The sequence below is a fragment of the Anguilla rostrata genome, chromosome 13, assembly GCF_018555375.3.
Source record: "Anguilla rostrata isolate EN2019 chromosome 13, ASM1855537v3, whole genome shotgun sequence".
Classification (NCBI taxonomy): Eukaryota; Metazoa; Chordata; class Actinopteri; order Anguilliformes; family Anguillidae; genus Anguilla; species Anguilla rostrata.
Window position 1 is genome coordinate 26,288,942 of NC_057945.1, and position 14,142 is coordinate 26,303,083.

Here is a 14,142-nt window from a genome sequence, read left to right on the forward strand (position 1 = left end):
TGGAGTTAACAAGATACATGAATGTAGGGTTTTATAGGTAAAATGAGTCACTTTTGACGGTTGTAACATAAAATCATTTGACAATTTTGGTAACAGAAAGCAGGAGGTTTAGGGGTGGCAGGGAGCTGGACAGGTAATGAAATTGCGTGAAATCATATCTACCTTAAGTGTTTTGTTTTTTTTAACCACAGGTACCCTAATACCTTTAGCCTTTATTGCAAGTAAAATAGGCACTAAAGAAGGAATTAGTTCTGGATTACAGACAGTGCTTTGTATGTGTGAGTAACTTTCCATTTTTATATGTTGAAAATGTGTTTTTGTTGAGATCCAGATGTACAGATATTACTCTAAGTAAGTGGAAACATACTTTAATTTCACTTTTGGGTGAACTGCCCCTTCAACTTTACTCCATGCTCAGATCTGGCCTATTTCATCTCCATCAATAAAATTACTCTTTGGAGGAAGTTGCATGTGAGACACAGCAGAATAAAATGTACAAACTGATGATTGCATATCCCATAAAGTGCACATAATAGCCGAGTCCTGATCATATTTTGTCCAGCAGACATTAATGGTGATGTTTATGATAGCCAGATAGCACAGGCTTGCCTGTGAGTCAATTCCGATTAGTCACTACAGAGAAAACTCTGCTGAATTTCATACCATTAAACAAGAAATGGATGAGTCTAAGTGCTAGCATTTTGTCCCATGTTTTTGTTTATTTTCCATGCTTTTATATTTTTTAATTGGCCCTGGCCTCAGGAATCATGGTTCAATGGCAACTCCACAATGAAAAATTACTATTAAAAAAAAAACGTGAGAGCAACTGTACGTGGGAGGAATTGTACAATGCAAACATATACTGTACATGAAGCACTGTTTCAGTGCATTGTTATAATGACTCCTTTTCATTAACAATTGACAATGGATTTAGTTTAACCATAAGGCATATAAAATATTTATGCGCACTGAACTTAATGTTTCCTGTGCAAGTCACAAAGCATTATGAATTAATTGTACTGAAGTGGAATGTGACCAAGCTGAATGGAAGTTTGTATGTGTTCAAGGGTTGTATGCATACAGGCTTGTTTTGAAGAATATTTAGGCCTACAAATTTGGAAACGATGCCCCCTGTGTGATGCCTCCTGTTTACAAGACAGCTAGTGAACTACAGATGGACACATGCCACTTTTAGAAGCAGGGAGTTTTGCCAAGGGAAGAGGAAGGGGGGTGGGGGGGGTTGGGTTCTAACACCCTAACACTCAACCTTAGCGGTCAGTATATCCCAATCACATCAGCAAATCCCCTTCTTTATTTTTATGAAATACTTTTTCTCATCAACATCCAATATTATGGGGGGGGTTTATTTGTATGGTTTTGTAATGGGTGTCGACAATTGATTAAAAGAACTGCACAAAATTGCCATCCCTAATTCTAATGATGCATTATGCATTTATAACATCAGCATTACCGTCCATACAGTGAAAACATAGCATTCATGGGAACAGTACCTTTTAAAATGGTTTTTATGGAAATATACTGAAATGTTGCATAGTTTATTGATAATATAGATCTACTACATATTAGAGGTATCAATTAAGCAAGAAATACATTATTGCTTTGACTTGTAGATCAGTGATCCTACAAGTACAGAGAACTGTATGTAGAGCCACTTGAGCACCTTATACTTGATACAAATATTTATTTAAACCGGTCAAATACTGTCCTCAAGGGTGCCCTGAAGTAGACCTTCAAACCTCTATTAAAAGAAGTCTAGCTCCACAGCCACAGCACCACACTGTAAACTGTAACTGTAAAAGCCCAATATTGAGACATTCCTTTGATAACTAGGTAAATTGGATCCACAAAAGCAGGCTACCCGCTTACTGCTTCAATACCGCTGATCGTTTATGAATTAAATTCAAAGTTCTTGAATATGCTCCTCCACCTGCACTAAAATAAAGCCACCTAACTCTAAATGGCTGACACTACCAGCAAAGTGAGCTAGAATTCAGTTGTTTAGGTGGCCTCCATTTATGGTGATGATAAGCATTTCCCATCTGGAAAAAAATATTACGTCAGTTTACTTCATGTTTGTTTTCTTTTTTTCAATACCAGGTAAATAATCAGCAGCACTGTCCACCCAAAGATTTTACAACTAATGGGGCTCATGTCAGGGTTTTAATGATAAATCAAAGTTTTGGACTAGCTTTGACTTTTCTCATCAATTCGCTTACCTCAGAAAACAAAATCGTAAAACATACATGCGTAAGTAGGTGATAGAGACATCTACTAAATTCAAAGACCTTTCACATAGCAATATACGTTTGTGCAAAACAAATTTATCAGAAGAAACAGTCCTCCTAGGCTAGAGATTCTGACTCAAGTCCAAAATACCACAACTTAGGCCTGAGCCCGTAATTCAGTAGGAATTACTGAAATTGAAAATTTCAATTCAGCACTCCTTGTTAGCATTCAGTAGTGCATTTCCTTTTCAGTTGCTACATGCAAAGGAACATTTCTGTAATATGAAATCCGTGGATTAGCCTAACAAGTGAGCAATGCATGCATTTCACATTGCCTTTACGCTGTTGTTTTCTTGTTCTTTTCTGGTCTACTCCAAAGTTCTCTTTGAAAAGTGCACTTAAAGCTGAATGATTTTGAATGAAAGGAGAAAAGAAAGGAGAAAGTGTGATTTTGAATAACAAACTGATCTTAGCAAAGAAAAACATCTTGAACCATTCCCAGCTGCCTCAGCATTAGTACTATAGCCATTTTGCAAGATTATAAATTCAGCTCAGTTAGATGCTCTGAGAAATATATTTTTCTTTATTGAAGTTGAGCTGAAAATTCCACAAAGTGGTGAGTTGTTCATCATTCAACAGCGAAATGCAGGAAGCAGAAAGGGGAAGAAAGACATAAGGATAAAGACAAAATTCACATTCATCTGACATTTAAAATGATTTTGACAGGAAACAAAGATGGGGAAATCAGCTACCTTTTTGTCTTTATATTTTGAACCGATTCAGTGGGTTAGCGATTAGAAACTCCAGCTTGATAAAGAGACGGTGTTAAGTTCAAATACCTTGAATGCATCACACTATCGCACACAGTATCCACTGTATCTGTGATTTGTACTTGTAATTATGAAGAATGACAGGAACATGAACACTTTTGTCTCTGGGTGTTTCATGTCACAGATAAAAATGTCCTAGCCTAATTACCCCTAGGCTAAAGCATGCCCTCCATGCATAAAAATATATATTAAAAATAAAAAATATTTATATATATATATATATATATATATATATATATATATATATATATTTCACTTTTTCATTGTCATTTCATGTCTTCTATTTGTGTCTTCAGCTTCACAGCATAGCCTATACTCTTTCCTTTTTATTTAGTTTCATATCATTGAACTCTACAGAAACTCTACAGAAAGTTGTAACAGAATGTTTCAGAAAACAGAACAGTTTAGAAATGCAACATCATGATTAGCATATTATTCACATTTAGGTAAGTATTCCACATCCTGCTGAGATGGAAAGATGAAAATGCACAACGCTGAGTCACATTAAAGAATTGTGGGGGCATAATAATTCTGGAAAAGAGCTTGTGTTTATCAGAAATGTGGATGAAATTGTTGAAAATATCAATTACGTATTTTAAATGACTTTTCAAAGCACGTTAAGCCCTTCATGCAAGCCTGCGTCCTCAGACAGCTCAACTCGGACATTCAGCGATCCGGCAACCAAACTATGAGTGGAAACAACAAACTGTGTTCAAGTTTGATACAGATGATACAGGACAACGACCAAATATGCAGTTTCTCAGAGCCACCATTACCGTGCAGTTTTCCCACTTAACAAGCACCACCTGACCAGTCTCATCTGCAACTAGTGTGACACATTGGACAACAGCGTCTATCTGGCAGTTCATAAAAATATACTTTCGCCTCCAAAAAGTTGTATTCAGTCATAGCAACAAGACAAAGTCTGAATACTGCAATACAATACAGTGGTGAAAAATTCACACTGGATAGGAAAATTAACAACAGGATTATTGTGTGATTCTATGTGCTATATGAATGTAAAATTTCATGTGGAGTGACCATAAATAGTAAAATGTAAAATGTCATCTCATGCCCATGCAACAAGATTGCATACTGTAGGGAAAAACATACAAGTGAATAATGACATATTATGTGCCCCACAGTGTCACAATGTTTTTGCATTAATTTCCTATGCTAGTATCGTAAATAGAACAAGTGTCTATCTCTATTTAAGCCATTTTCCAAGTCTCTGTGATGCTCACATCTGGGGTTATAAAGCACCCCCTGAACGGGCGAGGATTGGCCAGATTTGGCATATGCGCAAAGGGGTTAATGTACAATTTTTTCAATTATTTATTTTTGGTGTAATAGCCAGGGCTATTTTGAGCTATATGGCTACTAGGGACCTAGAGTGCACCATGAACCGCATTATTTAGAAAATATTTTGCATCGACAAAGGTACAAACCACACTTCATGCTCTAGCTGCCAATGACTTCTTAAAGTACGATATTCCCAGTTGTCCAGTTATTCAGGACTACCTCTTGATATCGCAAGGCCTGATAGAAAATTATATCAAGCCAGTGATTTATACAGAAAATATATGCATTTGCCTGCTTCTTTTTTGGCTACTTTCCCAGTCTTTTCAAGGACAGTGGAACATTTGACCACTGTCCATGACTCTTCACAATTTTCCAGAATGAAAATATTTTCAAGGGTTTTCAAGGACCACAGGAACCAAATTAATTGCTGATATAATTTATCTGATGTGCGGACCAATTGTTGGAAGTATGTGTTGACAGACAGAATATGAGCTTTTTATGTGCATCTCTGCTTTTCTATACCAAAAAGTTTGAGACAGTATATTACTACAGTGTTACTGTATTACATGTATTTTCTTAAACTAATGTAATTTTATTAATTAAAGCACACAACCATCTTAATCAGCTTGCTATCAAACCAGATGAAGGCAGCCAGAACTCAATGATAGCTTTCTAATTCAATGATAGCTTTCTAATAACAAACAACTGTACGTCTGAAATGTGGAACTAACAGCCTGGTCCAACATTTATTTTCCATCTAGTTTTACATTAGTCCATGACAGCGATTCTTTCACTGGAATCAGCTTGATGAAAGGCGAGAAGGTCAGCAACCTCGTTGCACTTGATCTTTTTAATGACTGGGGTTGCTGGACTGCATTTTTCACCTCTGTGGAACAGGTTCTTTTCATGTCAAACAACTAGGCTTTTGCCAAACCCATGTGTCCAGGGATATTTCATTCCTATCCCAAATCCAGTTTATTTTTTATGATAAATATGCTTTGTGTATGTACCTTAAAAAATAACTTTGAGACTTACTGCTTTGTGTTCTAAGATTCATAGGCTTTGTGTATTTTTGGAATTCATTTGAAAGGAAGCTCTTGTGTAAACCATAGATAGTTATTCTAAAGAATATTTTGAAGTAAGGCTTTTTAAATGCCTTTTTCATAGCATAGCTACTGTATATAAAGTGATGAGTTATTTGACAGAAACACTGGCAAAGAGCAGCCATGACAGACCCATTTGGATGACTGAAGCCTACTGTATGTAAAGTCAATGTCAATGCCTTTGAAAAGGAAATTTTAGAAAAATGCAAATGCAGCAGTAGCAGTAGTAGTGTAAACCTGGTTGGAAGGGCTTGCCTGCTGTAGCGTTTTTAAATTGCAGAAAGGGCATGGAGCTCCTCTGGAGCCTGCAGCATCTCAGCATTCCTTTTATCTTTAATGGAGTGTGTTACACAGAAAGGACGATTGGCAGTGCAATCCAGATACATCTAACATGCGTCTTCTGTTCTGATGCACTATATCATCACCGCACTTCATTTTTAATTGAACACCGCAAAAAAGAACAAAAAAAAAAAACATGACGGATGTGGCCATTGTTAGCGTCTGTTGCTGGGTGTTTGTGTCCAGCCGTGACAGTGAGCCAGCTTTAGTGCCGTGGTGGGTGTGCACACACGGGTTTGACAGATCTGTTCATTAAGTCCCACCGGTGCTGACGTTGCCCGCAACTCAATAACAGCACTACTATGTCCTTTCCTTCAAAACATTGGCTCATCCGAGCAGAAAGATGAAAGCGGCAAGGTTCTGGAGGAACTCGTCGACCAAAATATAATTTGCTTCTGATGGCATCATCTTATACTTTCATTTAAAAATAACAAAAAATACTTTTCCTATTCTTGTGTTCCTAATATAAGTAATGGTTACATGTTGAGAAATGCAATTAGACAAGCTCCATTGCTTTTATTGCCTCCGGTTACACGTTCTTGATGTGATATAAAGAAATGTGGCATTTACTGGGGCTAATATTTCCTATCACTGTTCACCCTACCATGGATATCCACCAGCTGCTAAAGATAATGCACAAGTATGATAATAGATCAACTTCCCGCCATAAATTTTTCCTGAAAAGGACGAGGAGAGAAGTTGCATGCTGTGGTAACCCAGTCATAACACACACTAATTGAAGTGAGAGGCACAGTTTAAGATTTGTGCCAAGTCCCCTTCCATGCATAAAGAGGCTTAATAGTTTTGAAATTGGCTGTCATAAATTTCATCATCCCTTTCCTCTCATTCATTTTTTTTATTTATTAAAAAATTGGTATTCAGACATAACTGCCTTATATACAGTACATAGGTCTTGCACAGAGTGATTCTCCTCTCATTATTCCTAGATACTGCATTACGGGCCTAAAGATGATGGTATTACTAGAAAGAGTTCAGGGGGGGGGGGCGGGGGAGGGCTTTGTCTATTACAGAGTGTTAAATATACAGACTGTGTTACCATTAAGTGTTTATAGGCTAAACCATAACCCGAACACTTCCAAAATTTCTTTTCACCCCCAATTCTTAAGTATAATTATACAGCTCTTTAAAGTGTCTGATTTTAAGAATTTAAGCATACAAAATATGTTTAGTCAAATATTAGTTCTAATCATGTAAAGCGTTGCACTAAAATGATGATAATGTTACTGATTAAAAGAAAAATTCAATGAAATAAGTTTTTGCTAAACAGACAATACTAAATTAACAAACATGCTGCAATTCATTCAAATTGAGGAATGTTGACCCCAGAAAGTTTTATTTCTAATACATGTACTGACTGTAATTTGACAGATTATAACTTTGAACTTACCAATTTTATACAATATATGCAAAAAAGGACAGTACAACAATTTGTAAAAGTAAGCATTTAAGATAAGCATGTGAAAGGCACTTGCTATTTGCAAGTTTAACAATTTTTCAACAAGAATACATCTGCTAATCCTTTATCAGTTTATCTATCTACCACATGACAAACACCTCAACCATTACAAGACAGCACTGGACTTTTTATCACAACAAGCTCACATATAAAAAAAAACAAAAAAAAAATACTAATAATGTGTTCCTTATCAGTTAAATGGTGTAGGACATGTACTATCATGGCAATTACACAGTCAAACCAGTTTTGTTCAATTGGTTTCTGTTTCAGTATCTCTAAATAAGAATTTCATATTTTGTCTGCGCTGTCATAGATTTGAAATTCTTCTGACAGAACAGAAATTGAGACACATGGAGAACCCTAGTGGTGAGCATGCGTTACTGCGGCTTCAGACAAAACATGCAGAAGCACCCTGAGAGAGAAAACGCACAGGCGCACATCAAAGCTCACAGTGCTACTGCTGCCATGAGACATAGGATTAGGGACAACAAATTTCCAGAGGCAATAATGATGAAAGAAAATATCCCTAAAACAGGGAAAAGAGATCCTTAGAGACGGGTGATAGTGTTATTTTCAGAGTAGAATCTTATTATTTATATGGCAGACAAACAAAAGGCTCAGCTGTGATAAAGCAGACATCTCATAAATTCACTGGACTTGCGTTTAGCTCAACAGTAAAGCATTGTGGAAGATTCTCCACATGCCCCAAGTGGGAAGAGAGCTTGAACAGATATGTAAAACTCTATCAACACTGAGCTTTCCCTTTCATATTTAATAGTATTCCTTTCTCTTGTTCACCCCAAAGACCCGACGAGATACTGAAGATTATCTGTCTGTGTCCCACCAGATAGGTAAATAGCATTTGCTGGTACTGAAATGGATTAACCAGACTTCAGAGATGCCAACAGGCTAATTTGATCCAGAATGAAGCGCTTTGTTTCCGATTGGATTAACAGCAGAAGCGCACTCAGGAGAAAAGCGCGGTACGCCAGATATTAGAGTCAGGGCTCATCTCCACTGTAGCAATCCCAGCACTGACACCGATAGAAAAACACTGAAACCTAGGAGGTACAATACACACAGCAGGTCAGACCGAGATCTGTTAAGCACGTTCAAAGGTGCTACAATTAATACTATGAATGCCCATTGTAAAAGAGATACAAATCAACCAACATGTTTTTAAAATACATTCCTCAAACTTAAAATATACTGAAATGCTCATTTTATACCAAATTCACTCCAGGAAATTGCAAACCATATACTTCTTTCTGGCTCACTTTTAACCAGTCAAAAAATGAATTTTCTACCAAAAATAGGCCGCAAAATCAATTTTGTTCTTGTCACAGCATTTGTGTGTGGGTGTGTCTTTCACAGCAGAATGGTACCAGACACACATTATTACAGCATGCAATCAGTACCACAGTCCTGACTTTTTAATAGCAGAACATGCAAAAACAGCACAAGATTTTCTGCCAGTTAAGCTTTGTCAGCACACCAAATATTTGACATGTGAAGTGGCAAAAGATCCATTCCAAGAGAAACACAATGAGGCCATCTCTGATCATCAGCTATTTACTCAACAGAAGGGAAATCAGAAAAAAACACAAAACGTTGCATATATATATATATATATATATATATATATATATGTAAACAAACAAGTAAATATGAAGACATTTATAAACTGACCAGTATGGCATCTCTTTCCCCTAAAGCAGTACAGTGCTCAGGGATTCCTGCTGTGAAAATGGCTCAGCAGGTCTTTCACAGCGTTCTGTGACTGATACTGCTCAACTCGACCTCAGGACACGGGGATGAGGGCCTCAGAGCTTCTCTTGCATTAGCCCAGTCAACACCGCAATGGCCGTTCTGGTTTTTTCACCCTTTTGAAAGCAGTGTTATGTGAAGGTCAAGACAGGGAGCAATCTTTCGCTCACCCTCATCTTTTCTTTTCAGACAGGAAATTGTACCCCATTAAAACGCACCTAGAGTAGCACTACATGAGAAATGTAAACCAAGAGAGAGTGTTTGTTAGGGAATGGACATTTGCAAATTTCATGTCTATTTAGTGTGCACTTAGGATTTTTTTTTCATGCGGAAATCTCACAGTGCATCTTATTTCAGAAATAAAGAACAAACAGTATTATGTAGTTATTACGTAGTAAATACGTAGCCTGTGCAAATAAATTCCTGTATATTTGAATTTATACCATAGTTCGCAGCAGACATGCCCTTCATGCACAACTCACACGACAGAAATGAGAAATTATTACACAGAACGCATGAGGATCTACCGGGAGAAAGCAGATGTAAAATATAGGCCTATACGCAATTAATAATACATGACACTGAGAGAATCAAATCAATTAGATATTGCGGCGGCAAGAATAAATGGTACATAATTGATGCCAGTTCTCGTACATAATGCATAGCTGTCAGTGAGTTTCAATGTGCAAGTTATGTGTGGTGGGTGGATGGGGAATGCAAGGAAGAAACATTTACCTTAGGTTGAGGTGAATTTAAGATTCTTTCTGTGTTCACCCACTTTTTAAACCACTGGTGAGCCAGTCAAACAACAAAGAAAAATAACAGCACAATCATAATATCAATATCAGTATATAAATCAATTTGCATTTGCAAAAGCTACATTTGCACTAGTTCTAGGTTTTCGGTAGTTTGACCTTGCCACAAGTATCTTTTGAACAAACTGAAGAGAAAAGTGGGTCTATTACATAATTATTTAATCTCACAGTGAAGATATTTTTTTGACCTCATGCAAGAGGCAGTGGTCAGTGCTATACTGGTCAGAACTGGGTCAAGGAGGAAGCGTAATGTGGATTACTGTAGACTTGGTCCGAGCCAAGTGATTTAGAAAAGGAAGGAACAAGGCAGGGTACCTTTTTTTTTGGAGAGTAGACAGATGGCTCACATTAAAAGGAGGAGCCATGTGACATCCCCCTAAACAGCACCACTGAGAACCAGATAATTAAAAGGTATTTAATCAAATTCCTCAAATTAAAAATCCAGCTGGACTCTCCCTATCTCCCGCTGTTTGCTACGTCTCCACCTCTGGATGGCCTGGATCCATCCTGCTATGGAGGGCAAGGGTAAAATGTCACAACAAAAATTAACTTTCACATCATCTTTCCCTAAAGTATCTACTCCAGATCCAAAAGTTGTAGGCCTATGCGTAGGTCCTGGAAATGTTCTGCTAGTGCAGCCTGCATTCAGTTAAAATCACAACGTGTCTCTAGAGGCACTCCATCTGAACAGATAAGACAAGTGGCTGTGATCAGACAGTGGTTAATAAGTAGGACACCAATGACAATATGCGGTGCAATCAAACAAATAATTGTGGTAAATTGTTTTACCAAAGACTTCTGACAATTACTTTTATACAATAAGTAATACATATCATGTGACAAATCATATTCTGTTACTGCAGTATAGCTGTACCTTGCTGCAGGAGGACTGAATGTAAAACAGGTGCTAAAAATGCATGGCTCCTACCAGTTTTACAGGGATCTCTAACTTCAGTACTGCACCCAGTTTTATTATTATTATTTTTCAATTAGCAGCCAATTTAGGCCTTGGAAACAAAGTGTGAGGAGCCTTTAATCAATCAATGACTTAAATTAAGCACTTAAGCGCTGATCAACGCAAAAAAAACCAGCTGACACTACAGCCTTCCAGCACGGTAGTCTGAGATCCTTGTTATAAAGGATGAAACTGTGAGAAACACCACCCCCTGCACAGGAAGCCAACTCATAAGGAGGTCATCTCACTGGCCATGAAATATTACCATGACCTTCCACTACTATACAAAAATACTGCATATACATAGTAAATGTACTAAAATGTCATTACCCAAAAATGCCCCATTCCAACAGGCAGCAATATTGATGTCCCACAGAGACATTCTGTCCTCAGGGTTTTGATGCAAAACAAGGGCAAAAAAATGATGACTGGCCCATTTTTGGACAGTTGATTCTGGATAGGAAAACAAAAGGGGGCTTGGGTGTTTGTTAAGCCCTTAGAGGGGAAAGTGACATTCCAATCCGGCTCCTGGACAGAGCTATCCTCCTGTCATTGCACAGGCAGCCCTGGCATACCTCCAATATCAGGTCCAACTGGGCCAGGAATCTATTCTGACATTCAAATCAGGCTCAGTTGCCCCAATATGATTAAATCCAGCGTGAGACAAGTCACATTTAAGGGAGGGATGATCACACTGGCCAAAATAAAATTATATGTAAAGTCGTATCACAAGCAGGGCCCATCAATCAGGGTTTTGCTAATAGTATGATCAGATTCTGCTTCAGATGCTTTCCCTGGCAGGGCACAGTTATAATGTATGCATTAGCTTTCAAATGGCCGTCATAAATCTCTGTAACTTGGCATCAAAACTCCACCCTCTCCTGTCAAAATTCTCAAGTTTACAAAAAAAGCTAGATTTGATGTAAAACTGATAAAGTGGTACAAAGAAACATAGAAGAGAGGAAGAAATACTTTTGCAAACATCTACTAATGCTTTCTGTTACTTCAGCTAGCACACATACATTTGTGAAATCTCAAAATCAATCATATTCTTTTTAACACTTCTTTGGGTAATTACTTTCTATAGTTTTATGTGAAGATGGAAATATTAGTGCAAAAATACTGCAAAGAAAAACTCTGCTGTTATTAGGCAGTTAAGTAAAATGGCCATGCTATACCAATGAAATCAAATTTGCAAGCAATTCCTTCAGTAGCCTACATCCTAAGGGGATCGCACAGGGGCATAAAGGGAAACAGGACCTTATGCGAGAAATAATTTGCCAGGAATGCGCTACATTAACAGAAGATACTATTCACGAGAAGGTTAGAACATGCGGCAAAATAATCAGACATCACTTTAATTTGTAGCAGCCAAGCTTTGAGTGAGTCTTAAAAGACAAACGTATGACTGTTAATGGCACCGCACAAAACCATACTACTTCTGCATCTAAATACCACTGCTGTCTTCCCAAGATATTTTTGGATTTCAATCACCATTTTGTCAGCCTTCCAGCTTTCTGAGAATACACTCCAATTAATATTCTTTAGTACACCTGGGACCTTGATAAAGGGGATTTTGAGTTGATGGTGACTTTAAGCAAAGGGAAGGTAGAAAAAAACAACTCAGTACACCCCACAAACCACCATGATCCATGAACAACCACTGCATTGAAAACAGTTCATGACAATATTCATTTATTGAAAAACTTTGTTTGTGGACTTCACATAAACCATAGAAAAAACAAATACAATTGACCACCTACACCATAAGGGAAAAAATATATAAATAATAGATTTACTGAATGCGCCACATGATTTTGAATGCTCAGGCTTGCCATAACTGACTTCATTCAATGCTGATTTGTGGTACTGAGGTACACAGACACTGTAAATATTAAAATATGAGTTTACATTTCTGTAAGCTTTAAAATTAACCACAAAGCTGCATAATTTGATTTCACTGAATTTTGTAAAGCAGTTTGATCTTTATTGGGCTACTGAATCATTAAGACATGTTACTGCATTTATCTTCACTTATACCTACGGTACTGCCACATACTACTGCTGCATGATTCACTTCAAAAGGAGCAAGCGGAGTTCAACTGATTTTATGATACGTTCTGAAGTGCTTCTTTAAGTTCCACAATCTCTTGAGCCCTGAAATGACTACTTGGGTATATGAAGACACATGACTAAAGGAGAGGCCTCAAAGAGGGCCTGGGGCTTAAGGGCTCAGACTGCTATGCATTGGGGATGTTATTACTATCCATGAAGAGGAAAAATGACCACATCACAATAGTATGATCCCCATTCTGTTTGACCTCTCACTTCACACAAATAAAATAGGTTTCTCAAAATGGTGAAGCTCTTATAAATACAGACTGCAGCCATTAATCACAAATAGATGGTGAACGAAGTTCAAAAGCAGATAACACATCCAAGTCCATGTGGATCTTTTAAACTGACATCTATGCCTACCACACAAGCAGTTTGGAAATCAGTGATTGCTTGCCAAAAGTGCAGTAATGAATGCCGAACAGAGTTTATATGATTTGAATAGACACTAATATCGGGGAGTACCGATTTGGAGAGAATATTGCTAGCCATCCTGACATGTCAAAAAGCAATGCTACACAAAGGCTGATGCACGACTCTGTACACTCGCGGATACAATAAGTTCAATGAATAGTTCAAATCACAAAAATCATTTGCGTCTACAAATAGGAAAGGCGTAACAGACAAAAGCATAATATGCCTCTTAAGCACACAAACATCAACACATGGGCGACCAACGACTCTACGTGTTCAAAAATAAGTGATCGAAAACAATATCTTATTGCTGAATCTAATTCGGTAGTTGAAAGTTACACACACACACTAGCCAGTTTACACATAAAGTATATGTTTGCGAACAAGTAGCTAATTAGCTACTTACAAATGTGGGCAGCTACGAGCGAACTACGACGGACTAACCTAGCTGGCTAGCCACAATTAAACATACAACGCTAGTCTGCTCTATCTCAAAATTACTAAGTAGAATTTAGTCTATTGAACACGCTACCTACTTAAAGAAGTTTGCGGATTAAAACTATTTCATGAAAATGACTGAAATACAACAGCAAATCCCAGGAACAATGCATATTTTGGTCAATTTCCGTGCGGATGTGATAGGAACTGAACAGGAACTCACCAAACTGTATGCTTCAAGGAATGGAGCGCAGTGTATTATGGGCGATGGAGTACACACTTGGCTTGTTGCCAAATCACAGACGGTAACAGTTCAGTGCGGTAAAGAAAGTGTTATGGCA

General features: G+C 37.6%; 1 protein-coding gene across 2 annotated transcripts in view; it reads right to left on the minus strand.

Annotated features, from left to right (window-relative positions):
• Positions 1-14,142, minus strand: part of fhit (fragile histidine triad diadenosine triphosphatase) — a 210,277-nt gene extending 196,135 nt beyond the window's left edge. Inside the window, exon 1 of one of the 2 annotated variants that reach the window (XM_064304976.1) lies at positions 14,025-14,142. The gene's annotated coding sequence lies outside the window, so the exon portion shown is untranslated. The remainder of the gene's footprint in view (positions 1-14,024) is intronic. The other variant, XM_064304978.1, reaches the window with a different exon arrangement.